This window comes from Balaenoptera borealis, assembly GCF_965194805.1.
Source record: "Balaenoptera borealis genome assembly, chromosome: 3".
NCBI lineage: Eukaryota > Metazoa > Chordata > Mammalia > Artiodactyla > Balaenopteridae > Balaenoptera > Balaenoptera borealis.
Window position 1 is genome coordinate 172,330,632 of NC_138866.1, and position 17,655 is coordinate 172,348,286.

Below are 17,655 nucleotides of genomic sequence, written 5' to 3' on the forward strand. Positions count from 1 at the left end.
AAATTAGATTAATGTGATAGAGAAAATTATTTGTATTTAAGAGTTTGTTTTGTTATTTAGTTTTTGTGTGAACTTGGTCTGTCTTCCATTAAATAAAGATTTCAGAATATTTTATCTCTCTTTAATTTTTCGATTCTTATGAAGGGGTCATATTTAAAATAAGCCCTACACCCTGAAATCAACTGCTCAGAGGATTATTATTATTATTGTTTTTAACATCTTTATTGGAATATAATTGCTTTACAATGGTGTGTTAGTTTCTGCTGTATCACAAAGCGAATCAGCTATATGAATACATATATCCCCATATCTCCTCCCTCTTGCATCTCCCTCCCACCCTCTCTATCCCACACCTCTAAGTGGTCACAAAGCACCGAGCTGATCTCCCTGTGCTGTGCGGCTGCTTCCCACTAGCTATCTATTTTACATTTGGTAGTGTATATATGCCCATGCCAGTCTCTCACTTCGTCCCAGCTTACCCTTCCCCCTCCCCATGTCCTCAAGTCCACTCTCTATGTCTGCATCTTTATTCCTGTCCTGCCCCTAGGTTCTCCAGAACCTTTTTTAAAAATTTAGATTCCATATATATGTGTTAGGATACAGTATTTGTTTTTCTCTTTGACTTACTTCATTCTGTATGACTGACTCTAGGTCCAACCACCTAAATACAAATAACTCAGTTTCATTTCTTTTTATGGCTGAGTAATGTTCCATTGTATATATGTGCCACGTCTTCTTTATCCATTCATCTGTCAATGGACACTTAGGTTGTTTCCATGTTCCGGCTATTGTAAACAGAGCTGCAATGAACATTGTGGTACATGACTCTTTTTGAATTATGGTTTTCTAAGGGTATATGCCCAGCAGTGGGATTGCTGGGTCGTATGGTAGTTCTATCTTTAGTTTTTTAAGGAACCTCCATACTGTTCTCCATAGTGGCTATATCAATTTACATTCCCACCAACAGTGCAAGAGGGTTCCCTTTTCTCCACACCCTCTCCAGCATTTATTGTTTGTAGATTTTTTGATGATGGCCATTCTGACCAGTGTGAGGTGATACCTCATTGTAGTTTTGATTTGCATTTCTCTAATGATTAATGATGTTGAGCATTCTTTCATGTGTTTGCTGGCAATCTGTATATCTTCTTTGGAGAAAAGTCTATTTAGGTCTTCTGTCCATTTTTGGATTGGATTGTGGTTTTTTTTGATATCGAGCTGCATGAGCTGCTTGTAAATTTTGGAGATTAATCCTTTGTCAGTTGCTTCATTTGCAAATATTTTCTCCCATTCTGAGGGTTGTCTTTTCGTCTTGTTTATGGTTTCCTTTGCTGTGCAAAAGCTTTTAAGTTTCATTAGGTCCCATTTGTTTATTTTTGTTTTTATTTCCATTTCTCTAGGAGGTGGATCAAAAAGGATCTTGATGTGATGTATGTCATAGAGTGTTCTGCCTATGCTTTCCTCTAAGAGTTTTATAGTGTCTGGCCTTACATTTAGATCTTTAATCCATTTTGAGTTTATTTTTCTGTATGGTATTAGGGAGTGTTCTAATTTCATTCTTTTACATGTAGCTGTCCAGTTTTCCCAGGGCCACTTTTTGAAGAGGCTGTCTTTTCTCTATTGTATATTCTTGTCTCCTTTATCAAAAAGAAGGTGACCATATGTGCCTGGGTTTATCTCTGGGCTTTCTATCCTGTTCCATTGATCTATATTTCAATTTTTGGGCCAGTACCATACTGTCTTGATTAATGTAGCTTTGTAGTATAGTTTGAAGTAAAGGAGCGTGATTCCTCCAGCTCTGTTTTTCTTTCTCAAGATTGCTTTGGCTATTCGGGGTCTTTTCTGTTTCCATACAAATTGTGAAATTTTTTGTTCTAGTTCTGTGAAAAATGTCATTGGTAGTTTGATAGGGATTGCATTGAATCTGTAGATTGCTTTGGGTAGTACAGTCATTTTCAGAGTGTTGATTCTTCCAATACAGGAACATGGTATATCTCTCCATCTGTTTGTATCATCTTTAATTTCTTTCAGCAGTGTCTTATAGTTTTCTGCATACAGGTCTTTTGTCTCCTTAGGTGGGTTTATTCCTAGGTATTTTATTCTTTTTGTTGCAATGGTAAATGGGAGTGTTTTCTTAATTTCTCTTTCAGATTTTTCATCATTAGTGTATAGGAATGCAAGAGATTTCTATGCCTTAATTTTGTATCCTGCTACTTTACCAAATTCATTGATTAGCTCTAGTAGTTTTCTGGTAGCATCTTTAGGATTCTCTATGTATAGTATCATGTCATCTGCAAACAGTGACAGTTTTACTTCTTCTTTTCCGATTTGGATTCCTTTTATTTCTTTTTCTTCTCTGATTGCTGTGGCTAAAACTTCCAAAACTATGTTGAATAATAGTGGTGAGAGTGGGCAGCCTTGTCTTGTTCCTGATCTTAATGGAAATGGTTTCAGTTTTTCACCATTGAGAACGATGTTGACTGTGGGTTTGTAATATATTATGTTGAGGTAAGTTCCCTCTATGCCTACCTTCTGGAGGGTTTTTACCATAAATGGTTGTTGAATCTCGCCAAAAGCTTTTTCTGCATCTACTGAGATGATCATATGGTTTTTCTCCTTCAGTTTGTTAATATGGTGTATCACATTGATTGATTTGCATATATTGAAGAATACTTGCATTCCTGGGATAAACCCCACTTGATCATGGTGTATGATCCTTTTAATGTGCTGTTGGATTCTGTTTGCTAGTATTTTGTTGAGGATTTTTGCATCTATGTTCATCAGTGATATTGGCCTGTAGTCTTCTTTCTTTGTGACATCTTTGTCTGGTTTTGGTATCAGGGTGATGGTGGCCTCGTAGAATGAGTTTGGGAGTGTTCCTCCCTTTGCTATATTTTGGAAGAGTTTGAGAAGGATAGGTGTTAGCTCTTCTCTAAATGTTTGATAGAATTTGCGTGTGAAGCCATCTGGTCCTGGGCTTTTGTTGGAAGATTTTTAATCACAGTTTCAATTTCAGTGCTTGTGATTGGTCTGTTTATATTTTCTATTTCTTCCTGGTTCAGTCTCAGAAGGTTGTGCTTTTCTAAGAATTTGTCCATTTCTTCCAGGTTGTCCATTTTATTGGCATATAATTGCTTGTAGTAATCTCTCCTGATCCTTTGTATTTCTGCAGTGTCAGTTGTTACTTCTTTTTCATTCTAATTTTATTGATATTAGTCCTCTGCCTCTTTTTCTTGATGAGTCTGGCTAATGGTTTATCAATTTTGTTTATCTTCTCAAAGAACCTGCTTTTAGTTTTATTGATCTTTGTTATTGTTTTCTTTGTTTCTATTTCATTTATTTCTGCTCTGATCTTTATGATTTCTTTCCTTCTGCTAACTTTGGGTTTTGTTTGTTCATCTTTCTCAGTTCCTTTAGGGGTAAGGTTAGATTGTTTATTTGAGATGTTTCTTGTTTCTTGAGGTAGGATTGTATTGCTATAAACTTCCCTCTTAGAACTGCTTTTGCTGCATCCCATAGGTTTTGGGCCGTCATGTTTTCATTGTCATTTGTTTCTAGGTATTCTTCTATTTCCTTTTTGATTTCTTCAGTGATCTCTTGGTTATTTAGTAGTGTATTGTTTAGCCTCCATGTGTTTGTATTTTTTACAGATTTTTTCCCCATAATTGATATCTAGTCTCAGAGTGTTGTGGATGGAAAAGATACTTGATATGATTTCAATATTCTTAAATTTACCAAGGCTTGATTTGTGACCCAAGATATGATCTATCCTGGAGAACATTCCATGAGCACTTGAGAAGAAAGTGTATTCTGTTGTTTCTGGATGGAATGTCCTATAAATATCAGTTAAGTCCATCTTGTTTAATGTGTCATTTAAAGCTTCTGTTTTCTTATTTATTTTCACTTTGGATGATCTGTCCATTGGTGAAAGTGGGGTGTTAAAGTCCCCTACTACTATTTTGTTAGTGTTGATTTCCCCTTTTATGGCTGTTAGCATTTGCCTTATGTATTGAGGTGCTCCTATGTTGGGTGCATAAATATTTACAATTATTATATCTTCTTCTTGGATTGATCCCTTTATCATTATGTAATATCCTTCTTTGTCTCTTGTGATAGTCTTTATTTTAAAGTCTATTCTGTCTGATATGAGAATTGCTACTCCAGCTTTCTTTTGATTTCCATTTGCATGGAATATCTTATTCCATCCCCTCACTTTGTCTGTATGTGTCCCTAGGTCTGAACTGGGTCTCCTGTAGGCAGCATATATACGGGTCTTGTTTTTGTATCCATTCAGCCAGTCTATATCTTTTGGTTGGAGCATTTAATGCATTTACATTTAAGGTAATTATTGATATGTACATTCCTATTACCATTTTCTTAATTGTTTTGGGTTTGTTATTGTAGGTCTCTTCCTTCTCTTGTGTTTTCTGCCTAGAGAAGTTCCTTTAGCATGTGTTGTAAAGCTGGTTTGGTGGTGCTGAATTCTCTTAGCTTTTGCTTGTCTGTAAAGTTTTTAATTTATCTGTCGAATCTGAATGAGATCCTTGCTGAGTAGAGTAAACTTGGTTGTAGGTTTTCCCCTTTCATCACTTTAAATATGTCCTGCCACACTCTTCTGGCTTGCAGAGTTTCTGCTGAAAGATCAGCTGTTAACCTTATGGGGATTCCCTTGTATATTATTTGTTGCTTTTCTCTTGCTGCTTTTAATATTTTTTCTTTGTATTTAATTTTTGATAGTTTGATTAATATGTGTCTTGGCATGTTTCTCCTTGGATTTATCCTTTATGGGACTCTCCGCACTTCCTGGACTTGATTGACTATTTCCTTTCCCATATTAGGGAAGTTTTCAACTATAATCTCTTCAAATATTTTCTCAGTCCCTTTCTTTTTCACTTCTTCTTCTGGGACCCCTATAATTTGAATGTTCATGCGTTTAAGGTTATTCCAGAGGTCTCTGAGACTGTCTTCAATTCTTTTCATTCTTTTTTCTTTATTCTGCTCTGCAGTAGTTATTTCCACTATTTTATCTTCCAGGTCACTTATCTTTTCTTCTGCCTCAGTTATTCTGCTACTGATTCTTTCTAGAGAATTTTTAATTTCATTTATTGTGTTGTTCATCATTTTTTGTTTGCTCTTTAATTCTTCTAGGTCCTTGTTAAACGTTTCTTGTATTTTCTCCATTCTATTTCCAAGATTTTGGATCATCTTTACTATCATTACTCTGAATTCTTTTTCAGGTAGACTGCCTATTTCCTCTTCATTTGTTTGGTCTGGTGGGTTTTTACCTAGCTCCTTCATCTGCTGTGTATTTCTCTGTCTTCTCATTTTGCTTAACTTACTGTGTGTGGGGTCTCCTTTTCACAGGCTGTGGGTTTGTAGTTCCCATTGTTTTTGGTGTCTGCCCCCAGTGGCTAAGGTTGGTTCAGTGGGTTGTGTAGGCTTCCTGCTGGAGGGGACTGGTGTCTGTGTTCTGATGGATGAGGCTGGATCTTGTCTTTCTGGTGGGCAGGACCACATCCGGTGGTGTGTTTTGGGTTGTCTGTGAACTTATTATGATTTTAGGCAGCCTCTCTGCTAATGGGTGGGGTTGTGTTCCTTTCTTGCTAGTTGTTTGGCAAGGGGTGTCTAGCACTGGAGGTTGCTGGTCGTTGAGTGGAGCTGGGTCTTAGTGTTGAGATGGAGATCTCTGGGAGAGCTCTCACCGATTGTTATTACAAGGGGCCGGGAGGTCTCTGGTGGACCAATGTCCTGAACTCAGCTCTCCCACCTCAGAGGCTCAGGCCTGACACGTGGCCAGAGCACCAAGACTCTGTCGGCCACACGGCTCAGAAGAAAAGGGAGAAAGGAACAAAAAAAGAAAGAAAGAAAAGATAAATAAAAAAATTAAAGTTATTAAAATAAAATTTTTTTTAATTATTAAAAAAAAAAAGTAGAGAGCAACGAAACCAATAAAAAAATCCACCAATGATAACAGCTAAAAACTATACTAAAAAAAACGGACAGACGGAACCCTAGGACAAATGGTAAAAGCAAACTTATACAGACAAAGAAGCATACACATACACACTCACAAAAAGAGAAAAAGGAAAAATGAAATATATGTATATATATATTTAAAAAAAGGAAGAGAGAAACCAAATCAATAAAGAAATCTACCAATGATAATCAGCTCTAAATACTAAACTAAGGTAAACATATAAATCAGAATCTAGTCAGTCACATATAGCAAACCCCAAGTAAGTCTACAGTTGCTCCCAAAGTCCACTGCCTCAATTTTGGGATGATTCGTTGTCTATTCAGGTATTCCACAGGTGCAGGGTACATCAAGTTGACTGTGGAGATTTAATCCGCTGCTCCTGAGGCTGGTTGGAGAGATTTCCCTTTCTCTTCTTTGTTCGCACACCTCCTGGGGTTCAGCTTTGGATTTGGCCCCGCCTCTGCATGTAGGTCACCCTCTGGCGTCTGTCCTTCACCCAGACAGGAGGGGGTTAAAGGAGCGGCTGAATAGGGAGCTCTGGCTCACTCAGGCCAGGGGGAGGGAGGGGTACGGAGTGCAGGGCGAGCCTGCAGCAGCAGAGGCCAGCGTGACATTGCAACAGCCTGAAGTGCACCGTGTGTTCTCCCGGGGAAGTTGTCCCTGGATCACGCGGGCTGCACAGGCTCCTAGGAGGGGAGGTGTGGATAGTGACCTGTGCTCGCACACAGGCTTCTTGGTGGCTGCAGCGGCAGCCTTAGTGTTTCACGCCTGTCTCTGGTGTCCGCACTGATAGCTGCAGCTCGCGCCCATCTCTGGAGCTGGTTTAAGCGTTGCTCTGAATCCCCTCTCCTCACGCACCCTGAAACAATGGTCTCTTGCCTGTTAGGCAGTTCCAGACTTTTTCCCGGATTCCCTCCCGGCTAGCTGTGGCGCACTAGCCCCTTCAGGCTGTGTTCACGCAGCCAACCCCAGTCCTCTCCCTGGGATCCGACCTCCAAAGCCGGAGCCTCAGCTCCCAGCCCCCGCCTGCCCCGGCGGGTGAGCAGACAAGCCTCTCGGGCTGGTGAGTGCTGGTCGGCACCGATCCTCTGTGCGGGAATCTCTCCGCTTTGCCCTCTGCACCCGTTGCTGTGCTTTCCTCCGTGGCTCCAAAGCTTCCCCCCCCCCGCCCACCCCCCCGTCCCCTCCAATGAAGGGGCTTCCTAGTGTGTGAAAACTTTTCCTCCTTCACAGCTCCCTCCCCAAGGTGCAGGTCCCATCCCTATTCTTTTGTCTCTGTTTTTCCTTTTTTCTTTTGCCCTACCCAGGTACTTGGGGAGTTTCTTGCCTTTTGGGAAGTCTGAGGTCTTCTGCCAGCGTTCAGTAGGTGTTCTGTAGGAGTTGTTCCACATGCAGAGGTATTTTTGATGTATTTGTGGGGAGGAAGGTGATCTCCATGTCTTACTCCTCTGCCATCTTGAAGGTCCTCCTCCAGAGCATTATTAACTCCTTCAAGGTGCCCTGAAGTTTGAGGTCTAGTCAAAATTAAAGATACACTTTAGGTGACTGACCTCTTGTGATTTAAAATTTTCATCAATTTACATAATTTCACTTATTAATATCATAGATTATACTCTACTTGAAGCTAAAAATTGTTTCTTTAAATATTTAATAATTAAGATTTTTTACTGGTAGATATATCTATCCATCATAAGTTTAAAAATACAAACAGTGGGGATCTTTCCCCTCTACTTATTCAAATAATAACTACAGTGGATTATTATGCACCTTCTTTTGCTTATTTTTTTCTGTTGTACAAGCACTTGGATCAAACTTTAATAATTTTAAGTATTTCCATTTATTTATTTATTTATTTATTTATTTTATAAATTTATTTATTTTATTTTTGGCTGTGTTGGGTCTTTGTTCCTGCATGCGGGCCTTTTCTAGTTGCAGCGAGCGGGGTTACTCTTTGTTGTGGTGCACAGGCTTCTCATTGCGGTGGCTTCTCTTGTTGCGGAGCAAGGGCTCTAGAGCACAGGCTCAGTAGTTGTGGTGCATGGGCTTAGTTGCTCTGCAACCTGTGGGACCTTCCCGGAACAGGGATCAAACCCGTGCCCCTGCATTGGCAGGTGGATTCTTAACCACCACGCCACCAGGGAAGTCCTCCATTTATTTTTTAAACTTGTTTTACTTGGCATTTCTTAAAATAAGTGATGGAAAATATAACAACTTTGAAATGAAAGTCTGATGATTCTGCCCAAAATTAAACACAAAACTCCAATAGTCTGTGGAAATTAAACTTACTATACCTGAAATGATGCTGCTTTGGAACCAGATCCATGCAGGGTGGCCCACCCTTTCGAATAAGGAGGGCCTTCCAAATTCAGGCTCAAGAACCCTCCTTGGGTCAAGGTTATAGTCACCAACTGTCATTGGAAAAGCGTGAGCTCAGACCTCCTTTTCTAGCAGTAATAATGTATCAGTCGTGATCCAGCTAAAATCTCTGGCCCAATTTGGTTAAGAAAGCCAAGGAGGGATCAGACCCAGTAGCCTGGCCTCAATAGTACCAGGTGCTATTGTATTGCCTTACAACTCACCACAACAGGCCAAGACGAGAGCTCAGAGAACCCTCTCCTACTAATGCACTGGTTTTCTTGGGAAGTCCTCAAACCACATTATATTCAATATAGTTTATTCTGGTGAGTCTGATCTGGGTTGTATTTTAGATCAACCCACTTATTCTCAGTTCAAGGGATCCTTCCTTAAACAGACACAATTGTTCAAGTTCTTTTTAAAAACAAGCTAAATGCCAGAAGCCAACTCGGGGAATGTCTTCATGTGCAGGGGTTACTCTGACAGCAGTTCCTACTCTGTATCCACAAGCATAGGTTACACATTCTGTGTAGAGGGCTGATCAGTGGTGGGGAAGTCATTCTGGGGCATCCTTCACAAAATGAGATGTTTATCTCAAATGGATAAGTTGTCTCAGACTTTCTGTAAGTGGGATGCATCCTATTTTTTCTCTTAAACCTCTAACCTGTAACAAACAGGAAGATTATCTCCATAGTGCAAATTATAGAAACTTGAGTTCAGAGTCCAAGAATGTAAAACCTAGACTAAGAACTAAATGACTACTACATATGGAACCAGTCCACTAAGTTAAGCTGATTTTAAAGGCCTGGAGTCAAGTACATGATGAGTAATGTTTACTTTGTAACTCTGTCTTTCAGGCTTTTCAATGATCTTTTTTATGGTGTGGCTGTCTTTAGTGTGAGGGGATCTTATTTTTAGCAGTGGGAGCTTAGTCGTATTACCCTTTTGAATGGCCAGCAGGGCTCCCCACTGTTTCATGACCATTTGCAGAACAGTGTCAGTCTCTGGGGCCCTTCATTTTTTTCTCCCCTGGTACAACAAGACAAATGCACTGAAATTGGGCCAAGATTTCGCTTCAACCCTAGCATGAGATAAAGAGGATTTACAGGCAAAGAAATCCCTTGAACAGCAGCCAAAAAAGCAGATAACTTTTAAATAACACAATGTGGTGGAAGAAACTGCCTTGTGGCAGTCTACAGTGGAGGAAAATAGCAACTATTTACAGTACATGTTGGCAAACTATCTGTTTAAGCTCTAGAAAAGGTGAAGGGTTACCATACTGTTTATGGGTTTCCTTACATCGCTAACACTGAATTGAATGTTACAAACAGAAGTCTTACATTTTTATTGTTTATCTTTAACGAAGTTCGATTGATTTACAACAATCAACCATCTGACTAATTCAATTTGAATGGAAATGAATTCAAAGAATACATTAAAAGGAACATATTACGATAAATTACCTAATCTTATACAGAGGTACCCCCTTCACTTTAAGCGAATTTAGATTTATAAAGTAGATAAATAATATATAATTGCTTTCTTTTACTGAAGGGCTCTTTTCTTTTTTTACATAAAATGATTCACCCTCAGATTTCTCTAAATAGTGAACTCTCAATGTTCTTAAAGTATAATTAGATTGCAAAAATTCTTTTCAAAAACATATTTTCTGGAACATATCTATTGAATCAAATGAAGTTTGTTATGCTAAGACTCTCAAGTCGTTAACATGGGAGAGTTGATGGTGTTGTGAGGTTTAATTGTTTCCAAAACCACAGTACTTGTGGGTGGAGCATGACAGTTATAATACCTAAAGGCACTGATTTTTGTTGTTGTTGTTGTTGTTGTTTTTTTGTTTTGGCCATGCAGCTTAGTTTCCCCGACCAGGGATCAAACCTACCCTGACAGTGAAAGCCCAAGTCCTAATTCTCAAGGCAGTATACATTATTATATTTCCTGTGATCTTTCCAATCTTGGACCATGTTCATTAACACACTCAAAATATTAGTTCATACTTTTTTTTTAATTAATTTATTTTATTTTTTATTTTTGGCTGTGTTGGGTCTTCGTTGCTCCACGCGGGCTTTCTCTAGTTGCGGTGAGTGGGGGCTTCTCTTGTTGTGGAGCACGGGCTCTAAGCATGCGAGCTTCAGTAGTTGTGGCACTCGGGTTCAGTAGTTGTGGCTCACGGGCTCTAGAGTGCAGGCTCAGTAGTTGTGGCACAAGGGCTTAGTTGCTCCGCGGCACGTGGGATCTTCCCAGACCAGGGCTCGAACCCGTGTCCCCTGCATTGGCAGGCGGATTCTTAACCACTGCGCCACCAGGGAAGTCCTAGTTCATACATTTGTTTTTAAATTATTTATTTATTTATTTATGGCTGTGTTGGATCTTCGTTTCTCTGCGAGGGCTTTCTCTAGTTGTGGCAAGCGGGGGCCACTCTTCATTGCTTCATCGCGGTGCACGGGCCTCTCACCATTGCGGCCTCTCCCGTTGTGGAGCACAGGCTCCAGACACGCAGGCTCAGCAATTGTGGCTCCCGGGCCCATTTGCTCTGCGGCACGTGGGATCTTCCCGGACCAGGGCTCGAACCCATGTCCCCTGCATTGGCAGGCGGATTCTTAACCACTGCGCCACCAGGGAAGTCCTAGTTCATACATCTTTTAAGCCAATAAACCAACCTTCCAATTTTCAAAGTAAGAATTATCTATACCCACAATTACAGCCAAAATTTCAATTCTTCTTTTGGCTCAGAAACTCTTGAGAAAATTTTTCGTTGGTCATCCTCTTTGGTATGAACTGGCAGAGTGTTTTTTTAATCTTAATTTTTGCATAAAGCTGTAAACAGGTATGAATACAGGGGCTTGGATTCACCATTTTGAGACTATCATTTAATGTAGAATATGGATCTGTGGAAAATCTTTACACTAACATTTCTTTGTAATTAAAACATTGAGTTCTTTCACTGATAGGACTTTGGGAACAAACTATAGATGTAAACCCTTTAACCTACAATTAAACCATCAATACATACATTTAAGCAGTATTCCTAATACATCTTATTTGTTTCAAAATATTCTTTAAATATCTTACCTTAAGGTCTTTGCTTTGGTGCCTCTTTGCAGAATAAATAATGTCTTTTTTGAAGCATTACTCTTCAGGTTATGTAACTAGATCTATTAACTTGTCACACTTCATAATGTCTGTGGATTCATCAATCATTTGATTTAATTATCTTCTAGATTAGTGTTATCTTTATGGCACCTCACATGCCATAAATGCATCTACTTATGGTGCTATTCAAAAATGACATCTTGTCCTTGCCTGTGCCTTGCTGGTCCCAAACATAGACAATTTTCACAGAGGCTGTTAAACTGAAAGATTCTGCAATTGTGCGTGTGTGACTTGGCTTTAGCTATGATACTGAGCTTAATTTCCTAAAGGTATAACTATTTTCATAAAAGAATTTCATTTTTTATTTTGAGCTTGCAGATGCTTTAAGAAGTTTAAATCTTTCTCTCTTCAAGGTCTAAGCTGTGTGGAGTGGAGCTGGCCTGATTAGTTAGGCACTATTGCTTCACTTGATAACTTTTCCATGACAGCAACAACCAAAAAACAGGCTGAGGAGGAAAAGAATTAATGAAGAATGTAAATGCTAACTGGAGAAAATCCTCATTATTCTGCATGAAAGAGACTTAAACTTCCTGATTCCTTGGCTTTCTTGTTTGGCCACTTCTGCAGTATTTTTCCCAAATTTTATTGAGATATAATTGACATAAGACATTGTATAAGTTTAAAGTGTACACTATGATGATTTGATACATGTAGGTATTATAAAATGATTACCACAATAAGGTTACTTGATATATCCTTCACCTCATATAATTAACATTTTGTTGTTGTTGTTGTTATGATGAGACTATTAAAACTCCATTCTTATAGCAACTTTCAAGTATACAATACAGTATTGTTAACTATAATCACCATGCTATACTTTACATCCCTGGAACTTATTCATCTTATAATTGAAAGTTTATACCTTTTGATCAACATCTTCCCATTTTCCCAGACCCCTCAGCCCCTGGCAACATCATTCTATTCTGTTTCTATGAGTTCGATGCTTTTAGGTTCCTCATATAAAATGAGATTATATTGTATTTGTCTTTCTCTGTCTGACTTATTTCACTGAGCATAATGCCCTCAAAGTCCATCCATGTTGGCATAAATGGCAGGAGTCCCTACTTTTTTATGGCTGAATAATCTTCTATTGTACATAGATACACATTTTCTTTATCCATTCATCTGTCAGTGGACACAAGTTGTTTTCACTTCATAGTTATTGTGAATTATGCTCTGCAGTATTGTTTTGAAAGTCATCTCTGATATATCAGCCTAGAACCTGTTTCTCCAGCCTTTGCAACAATGCTATAAATCTCTAATTCCCTGCTAACTAGAATAGATTTTGTTGTCTGCAATGGGACTTCAAATGACACAGTAATTGAAACGAGAAGTGATTATTGATCTTAGAAGCTCAAAGATGTAAATCTGGGACTGGCTATTTGACCTGATTGAATTTGAAAACTGAAGATTTGCTTACTTTGAGAGGATGGCTTATTGGGAGTCACTTGTGGTCTCCTAAAAAGAAGTACCTATTGAAGAGTTCTGACAGAATAAGTGACTACTGCCATAGCACAGTGTGGTGGACAGAAGGGCTACAAGGGATGTGGGGAGGGTGAATTACTTCTAATTATATTTAGTCGTTCTGAGACAGAAAATGACAGTTTTAAGATCCCAGCAGAAGCCATGGCTAGAGAACCAGAGAGTGCCTATGACTGCCACACAATGATATTTTATCTGTTATAACCATAGTCTGGATCTGTAGATATCTGGTTTATAATGTGTGCTGAATTCAGAGCTTCACCAGGCTTCTGAGAAGGCCTAGAAGGAATGACCAACCCAGTAGCAATGAGCAACGCTAGTGTTTAGATTATGGTCTCTAAATTTCATTTTCCACTGTAATGAACCAGGTCCAAAAATATTTCCAAATTATATATATGATAAATGACCTGTGTCCAGAATGTATAGCAAATTCTTGCAACTCAGTAATAAGACAAACAGCCCAATTAAAAGTAGGAAAAATATTTGAACAGATGCTTCACAAAAGAAGATGCAGAAATGGTTAACAAGCACAGAGAATCAGCTCATCATGATTAGTCATGAAGGAAATGCAAATTAAAACCAGAAGGAGATAGCACTACATACCCAATAGGAAGACTAAAATTAAAAGGCCTGACAATATCAAGTGTTGTAGGGCATATAAAGCAAATGGATGTCTGACTCATTGCTGATGGGAATGCAAATATAGTATAGTTCCTTTGGAAAACAGTTTGGCAAGTTCTCATAACATCAAACATACACATGGCATAAGATCCAGAAATTACACTCTTGGGTATTTTCCCAAGGAAGGAGAAACATATGTTCACACAAAAACCTGTGTATAACTGTTTAGAGCAGATTTATTTATAACAGTCCAAAACTGCAAAGAACCCAAATGTCCATCAACCAGTGAATGGATGTTGTACATCCATGGACTGCAACACTACTCAGCAACAGAGAGAAACAAGCTATTGACACATGCAGCACCATGGACAAATCTCGAAAGTATTTGCAAAGTTTAAGAAGTCAGACTGAAAAGGTAGTGTATTGTGTGGTTCCATATATAAGATGTTCATAAAAATGCAAAATTAAAGGGAGAAAAAACGGATCAGTTGTTCCCATGGAAGTGGGATGGAGAGAGAGATCTGACTTCAAAGGGGCATGAAGGAAATTGAGATGATGGAAATGTTCTATATCTTAATTGTGGTAGTGGTCACACAACTGTAAACATTTGCCAAAACTCATCCAACTGTATAAATAGGCTCTCAAAAAAATAGACATGTGCAGTAAAGACTAAGTCTGTGGGGAAAAACAGAATCAAAACAGCAGTTTTAATTATTTCATGAAAACCCTTTACAATTTGTTATAACACTGTATTTTCAGGATGGGCTGGTATGATGTATTGGCTCAGAACATGACTGACAGTCAAGCTGACCTCAGCTCAACTCCTGGCTCTGCCATTTATCGATAGGGTGACCTTATGTCAATTACTTCATTTGTATCTTACAGGGTTATGGTTGGGGTTTAATGCTGCATTCTAACCACTTCATAATTGCCTGGCTCATAATAAGTATTCAATAAATATGAGTTATTTGAAGAATATTTAGAAACAGCCAAGGTGGGGAGACACACACATTAACAAATGAATTACAATATCATGTGAAAATAGCAGAAATAGAGCAGGTATAAGGTACAAAATGAGAAATGTTTATTATGTTTGGAGAATTAAGACTTTCTGGAGGAAATCATGACTAAAATAAATTTTGAAAGACAGACAGGTTTCAGGTTGATTAGGAGAGTTAAGGGCATAAAATGTCATGGTGTCCTTGAAGAATTATGAGCAGTTTGCTATTTTTTTTTTTTTTGAGTGATTAGAGAAGTTATTGCAGTAGGGAGGAGTCAGCCAGAACAAGGTCTTGAATGCAAATTTAGGAATCTTATTGCATCTCATCATGTATGTGGTGGAGTGACTGGGGACCAGCGAGGAGAGAGACAAATTACAAAGGTTACCTGGGTCATCCTGGAGAAGATGGACTGAAGCCAGGAGAAAGTCAGAGGATGGGAGACGTGTCAGAAGGCTTGTTTGATGAAATCAAGCAAAGGATGGTGACACTCTGTACCCAGGCTATGGGAATGGAAAGGTGAGAATAAATTCAAGAGAATCCAAATAACTGCATATGAGGGAGAATAAGTCTAGAATGACTGTCAGACTTCATGCTTGGGTATCTAGGTGGGTGGTGGTACCCCTTGATAAATAGAAAAATGTTTATATTGGGAAAATAATGAGTTTAGGTGGTAAACACCTGTGGACATCCAGGTGGAGCTTTCCGTAAAAAGAAGGATACATGATATAAAATACAGGTAACCAACAAGGACCTACTGCACAGGGAATTATACTCAATATTTTGTAATAACCTATAAGGGAAAAGAATCTGAAAAAGAATACATATATGTATGCATATATATATATATATATATATATATATATATATATATATATATATGTGACTCTCTTTGCTGTACACCTGAAACTAACACAACATTGTAAATCAACTATACTTCAATTTAAAAAAAAAAAAGGCTATATGAGCCTATAGCACAGTACTGGAGTCTGGTGGGGAGCTATGTATATGGCATTTGAAGTCACAAAAATAAGTAAAATCACCCTGAAAAAGCTATAATATAACAAGAGAACCAGGGACAGATCCTTGGGAAATATCAACATTTAAGGCTGTACAGAAAGGACCTTAAATAATGCTTATGAAACTAGGAGGATCAAGGAAACCCAGGAAGGTGTTTCAAGTATGAGGTATCATCAAGAGTGTTATTTGCAGCAGCGATGTCAAAAAAGATGAAGTCTAAGTAACAGACAATGGATTTGGGTAGTTGTAGTGGTAGGACCAAACCAGATCACTATGGTTTGAAGAGTGAATGTAGGTTAAAAATGTGGAAGTATCAAATGCAAGCTACTTTGGGGGAAATTCATGGTCAAGAAGAGAAAGAGAAAAACAGAATGATAGCTAGAAGGAGCTACAGGTTCAAAGGAGGCTTTTTGTTTTTTGTTTTTTGTATGAGGCAAATGAGAGACTTCACAGTATTCATATACTGAAGGGAAGAGAGAGAGAGGCTGAAGATACAGGAGTGTATTATTCAAGGTCCAATCAGGAGACGGAAATCACATGTTATTTGACCATACAAAATCTAATATAAAGAACTGTTAAATATGTATTAAGTTGTTTATCAGGTAATTGAAAAGGTAAGAAGAGGACATAAAGGGATAGGAAAGAAGCAATGGTAAGAAGCATCTAACACTCTTAGGACTGGGAGGCCAACGGAGACAGGTAGCAGATGGAGTTCAAAAAGCCTGAGGGGAATTCAGGAGAGGGAGAGATTTTTTGCTAAGATCAATCAAAGAGTATTTTATGAAGATGGCATTTGAGCTGGGCTTCATTATGCAGAAATGAAAGAATATTCCAGGAGTTGTGCAAGTTGCCCATGACCTCGCAAATGGTAGATGCTTAATAAATATTTGTTGAATAGATGAAATGATGAAGGAACAGAGAGAGCACAAATCTAAAGGAGAAAAGCATGGAAAAATTTGGGGGAACAGTAAGTTTGGCTGGGGCTTGTGCTTGGGACAGGGGTGGGCTGCACAGATAGAACAGGGTGGGGGGGGCAGATGGCTTTGAAGAACAGGCTAACGAGCTTAGACTTTATTTTAGGAAGCCGCTCAAGTCTGAGTAGGGGAGTGACATGACTAGAGCAATAATTTCCGGAAGGTTGATCTGTGGTACCAAGAAAGCACTGGAAAGAGAAACCGAAACCATCACTTAGAAGGCAAAAAATGATGACCTGGATTGGGGTGACAGTAACGATTTAAGAGAGGGAATAGACAGGGGACAAAAAGTGGAGGGCGGATTGATTTAAGTGCTGATTGGAGTTGGGGGTGGAGGGCGAAGAAGGGAAACTGAAGTTCCAGGCTATTGGGAGGAATGGCAGAAAGAGGAAACAGCTGTAAGAGGAGGAGGTTCTGAAGGGACATGATACGTTCTGTGGGGACAGACTGGACACCCTCGTGCCTGGAAAGTCAGCAATGCAGGTCGGCAGCTCGGCGGAGTCCGGGCAGCAGGTGGCGATTTGGAAGTCACCTCACAGAGACTCTGGCCGAGGCCTGTCGCTGGAAGAACGCATCCGCACCCGCACCTCAGAGTATGTGAAACCATAGCCAGTCCTCTGGCCAGCTGCTGAGGCGGCCCTGTCTCCCGATTTACACTTGTCACTAGGGCTGGCCCTCAACAACTGGAAGGAGAGGATTCCCAGTGTCTATCCTGCCCCGAAGCCCGGGACTCAGGAACATTGGGCGCACACAGCTCCTCAGGTACCTACCTCTACTCGCGAAGGGGAAAGGGGCGCCTCGGGAAGCCGAGCGCGCGCTTCCACGGCCGAGGCGCACGCGGGCGCGGATTGCGCAGGCGCGGCCCGCTGTCGCCTAGCAACCAGGCACAACAGTGGACTAGAGACGCGAGCTGGCTGCAGCCGGTGCAGCTGGCCAGGTCTGAGAAGCCGCTGCCCGGCGGGATCTCCCTGCAGGTAAAGGCGGGAGGGCGGCTGCACCGCTACCCCTGCGGTTTGAAGAGAGGCCCAGGGTAGAGGCCCCAGCAAACTTTGGGGAA

The 17,655-nt window shown here is 39.8% G+C and overlaps 1 protein-coding gene and 1 long non-coding RNA gene across 5 annotated transcripts in view; one reads left to right on the forward strand and one right to left on the reverse strand.

Annotated features, from left to right (window-relative positions):
* Positions 1-571: 571 nt before the first annotated feature.
* On the reverse strand, positions 572-17,440 carry LOC309625726. Its single transcript, XR_014242709.1, has 2 exons — positions 17,369-17,440; positions 572-15,107 (listed from the first exon to the last, which is right to left on the reverse strand). It is a non-coding gene; the product is annotated as an uncharacterized lncRNA (long non-coding RNA).
* ARMC3 (armadillo repeat containing 3) overlaps positions 17,403-17,655 on the forward strand; it is a 98,811-nt gene continuing 98,558 nt past the window's right edge. For 2 of the 4 annotated variants that reach the window (XM_082385365.1, XM_082385368.1), the window contains exon 1: positions 17,403-17,572. The gene's annotated coding sequence lies outside the window, so the exon portion shown is untranslated. The remainder of the gene's footprint in view (positions 17,573-17,655) is intronic. The other 2 variants (XM_082385367.1, XM_082385366.1) reach the window with 2 other exon arrangements.